This window comes from Pyxicephalus adspersus, chromosome 11 (assembly GCF_032062135.1).
Source record: "Pyxicephalus adspersus chromosome 11, UCB_Pads_2.0, whole genome shotgun sequence".
NCBI classification, from domain to species: Eukaryota; Metazoa; Chordata; class Amphibia; order Anura; family Pyxicephalidae; genus Pyxicephalus; species Pyxicephalus adspersus.
The window spans coordinates 24,729,762-24,734,484 of record NC_092868.1 but is presented as its reverse complement, the minus strand read 5'-3'; positions in this window follow the sequence as shown (position 1 = coordinate 24,734,484).

The window sequence follows — 4,723 nt, the reverse complement described above, 5'->3', positions numbered from 1 at the left end:
TCTGAATTTCAGCAGGCCTCAGCTTGCCTGCGTTATGATGGGGCACATAGAACATGCATACCGATACTGATCACTCACAACCAAGCCTATCCTGTTCACTGGAAGAGAGATGAGTGGGAGATAGAGAAAACTAGTCCGTCAAGTGCATATAAATCAATAAGGAAATACCCACTTGTAACTCCCATATTCAAATGATGCCCATTTAAAAAACTGCTCGAATTTTACAGGTAGAAAGGTCACCTTCTTTAAAGGGCTGCTGTCTTTTTCTTGAACAAGATCAATCCTTCAAAACAGATATTTAAATCAGCTAAATACAAAAATGGGATACATATCAGGAAACTGCCAAAGTATTTGTGGTTTTGCCTATTCCTGTTTTCGCCATGTAACTGGACAGTAAATGGAGAAGAAGCACACCAATGAGTTGATACCTCTCTCCTCCTATTAGTATGTGCCTTGAACCAGCATTTTTCTCTACTCTTTGCAATGAATTTGACTCATTGTACTGCTTCTTGATCCCCCTGTCTTAACAACACTGCTTATAATATATTTTTTGCTTTTTATATTTGCCTGGAGTTTAGCTTTAAGTCATTTTTGGAGGAAGAGACCTGATTTTCCATTCATTTTATTATTATTAATATTATTAATAAACAGGATTTATATAGCGCCAACATATTATGCAGCGCTGTACATTAAATAGGGGTTGCAAATGACAGACTAATACAGACAGTGATACAGGAGGAGAGGACCCTGTCCCAAACAGCTTACAATCTAGTAGATTCAAGGAATTGGAATTAGAATTGGAAACATGTCCATGTGGAAATTTTGAGCATTTTGTAAACACATTGGTAAATGTAATATAAAAAAATAAATTGTTTGAAGATTCTGTTAACAAATTGATGTTGTCATTTGCTTGTTTTTTCCCCCCAAAACACTGTATCTTACTATTATTTAGCAGCCTATGAATCCAGGTTCTTTCCCCAGGCTGACAGGTGTAGTCTGGGAGAATGAAATTGGTCCAGACAGGAAGAGGGAATAGTTGTCTCCAGTAATCAGAACAGAACATATCTAGACCTGGTTTAGTCACATACACTGACTTACTTTAATGCAGTCACTAGCAAGACAGGCAAGATATTAAAGCATTTCAGATTCAAGTAGACGTTTTTCCCAGGTGAATCTGTGACTTCCAATGTTATATCAACTTAAATGCCATTTCTCATTCCAAACATATTTTAATTTAAATTATCATGGATCCTTACATTTTGTTCTAACATTAACCCCCCAAAACCCTTACATTCTTTCCCTAACCTTAACCCTGCCATTAAAGGGACACTCTGGATTAGTAATAGGCAAGTCTGTGGGTTTGCTAGAAAGACACAAAGCTGGCAAAATTTCCATTGGCTTGTAACTGTCAAGGGCAGTTTAAGAACCATCCCTGACAATCAACTACCAATTGGGACACTGCCCTATGTGTATCTTAACAATAGGCCCACAGAGGACAAGAAAATAACTTTTATATCATTTCCTATTGACTCAAGGACTGAAAGTACCAAGAGGAATTTTCATTTTTAAAGCATTGGAATGGACATTGTACATTTACTGACAAAATAACCTTGCAGATTGTGGAGCATTCAAGTACCCCAGCACACATCATAGATAAGTATTGCAAACAATGTGTTTCCAATCTCACAATAATACCTGTATTCTTTCATATTACACTCCTCAGTACCGGTTGTGTATGAAACACAGCAGGCGGTATTCCCTAACAGCGTCTCCAATATTTACCTTACCAACCAATTTAAAGTTCAGCTACTAAAACTTCCCCACAAGTGCATGGAACAAGCTCCTAAAGAGCTAAACTTGCACAATTGCTCCAATGTCTACATACACATAGAAAGGTTGTAGAACTTAGACTGTCTGGACTGGAGTTTCATTGATCCTGTAATATATAAAGCCAACAACCTTAATGGAGAATGAAAGGGTTAAGCTCCTATCAGTTTTTTTTCTGCTATTTGTTTTTCTTTTCCCTTTTTTCTCTGTTTTCTTGACTAGGCATCAAGAAAAATATTATTCCCAAAGTTGTCACTAAAAAAAGTGTCCTCATTGGAATATTTCCATAATTTTCCTTTTCTGGTAACAACTTAAAATTTTAGATAGAGAGTAGGAGGAGGTGAACTAGGGATCAACCACAACAACCACAAAACCCTCATGTAGGGTGAGGGTTCAGGGTTTAAACTTTGAGTGCGTGGATGTCCTAGGTTTGTGAACAGGTAGACAACCCTGTATCTAATACCCCTATTAGTGAGCAGTGGTAGTTTGGGCTCACATTATCTTGAGTAAATGTTAATATCTAATCCAGATAACCGATTGCACCTATTGGGGCCGTCAACCTTGGCATAAAGTGTCAGTAATTAATTATTCCAATGCCCATGTTCTGGTCAGGGCAGTCAAGATGGCCAAAGAAAAGGACCATGTTAAGATATTGGCACCTGCAAAGAAGGAGAGGTAAAATTAGTTCTGCTTTACAGCATTTTGAGTATGGTTATAAAGGAACCTCTGGCTTATAGAGTTGCCTGGCCTGTAAATGCATGAAATTTATGATTTATTGTTTTTATGTTATTGCGGCAAGGATACGTTTTTGTAGAGCCAGACAGTTCTGGGCCTCTGTGCTTCTCAGCCCACAAAGCTATAGTGGTTGTAATGTTTTTGGTACCTTGACAACTGGGTTATTTTGCAGTTGTGTCCCTAACAATAACACAGGACCCTTTTTAACATGTTATACAGGTTCTACTGATTATTTCAGGGAATTTCCTTATTAATTGACAGCAGTTGTGTAACCTGTTTTTGAACTAATTTCTGAATACTGGCTTCAGGAATTCCTGGAAATTAATATAATTGAATTCGTAGATCTACAGCAGGGGAAATAAGTTTTGAACATGTCAACATTTTTCAGTAAATATATTTCTAATGGAGCTATGGATGTTAAATTTACACCAGATCTCGATACAAACCCAAGTAAATTCATAAAAAAGTATGTACAAAAATTTAGGTTATGTGTAATGAAGTGGAATGGCACAGGGATCGAGTATTAAACAAGCTTACTGAAATTAAGTGAAATTAAGTTAATATTTATGGTGGCACAAATAGTATTTTGATTTTACATCAATATAAAAAAGTATGGACTGACTTTTAAAGGTATTAACATAAGCAATTGCTTTTTTAATCATTCAATAAAAATATCTATAGTATCACGATAGTTACATGATAATGTCAATATTATCATGTAACTTTGTAATGTGGAAAAATGAAGTACTTCTTTGGCACTATCAACTGGTATTGCCCCTCTTTGTAGGCATTCAATTCTAACCAGTGTCTGACACTCACTTTGAATTTTTAACACTCCTCTATGCAAAATTTTTCGGTTACTATATGCTTGTTGGTTTCCTTTCATGAATTGCCTGTTTCAAATCCCCAACAATAAGGAAGAACATGCAAGTTTTTGGGACTTTTCCGGCCAATTCAATTCCAGAATAACGTAATTACGTAAAAACCTTTATTTCGATATGAAGCAAACATCAGCAATCTTTTAACATATACAAACATGTGAAGTAAGCAATATCTCCTGTGCAAACACCAGGAAAATGGCGTGACGTGTTTCACAGAAAACAAGGTCCGCTTCTTCAGGACAATTCAGGAGATCTATAACAATAATACACAGTCAGAAAGTTAATAAATGTATACAATATATATATATATATATATACAAAGAAAAATGCACAATTGAATTGATAATCAATATAACTCACTATGATGCCCACATCAGTCCAAACATCTCTTTAACATCAAGGTGGAAAATTTAAAAGCAAATAAAAGGGCAGCAGGGTACAAAACGTCTCCAATAGGTTCCTACCAATATTTGAAGATGCCTTATTAAGGGACAGTAAGAAAGATAAATTGAATAGATTGAAATCAGTTCAATTAACTAGTGATTGATTAACTCCAGACTCATAGTAATTACTGTGTAATTACCCAATTATAACTATAATGAATTTATTTAAAATAAATGTGTGAAATTCTTATACTGGTGCTTCATGCCATGATTATCATTAATTACTATATTAGAAGACTAAAATCAAATTCCTTTGATTTTGTTGATTTGTTTGGAAAACCAGCAACTTGATTAAGAATACAGGTAGGGTTATACTCTATGGTCATATATGGTACAGTTATTTATCGTTTGATTAGTATATAAAGGGCAGTCCATTTAATAAACTGATACATTTTTTTTCTTTCATATGTTCAATTATTAATTAATGTCAAAATCAAGTTTTTCAGCACTTAATATGGAAATTAGTTAAAAACGCGATAAAACATACGGCATAGGCGTTTTCCAGCATTTTAAAGGTAAGCTCTAAAACGCTAATAAAAGTGCATAAAAATGCAATAAGAACATTTACATGCCTTTTTAAAAAAAGTCTGTGTAGACCCAGCCTTAACCATGTGGGGTAAAGCATCCAGCGTGGCTGGCCGCTACTTGTGCAGCTTGAGAGAATTCAATAATTATAACCACCATTTATCATAAAAAACATAATGAGGTTTTCAGAAGGATCATAGAAGAGAAATTTTGGGAGAATTCTTTTCTTTGCTGGATGTATGTGTTGTGAATGGATCGCATTATTGTATATACATTTAAATAACTATAATAGTCTTTTCAAATACAATCCGC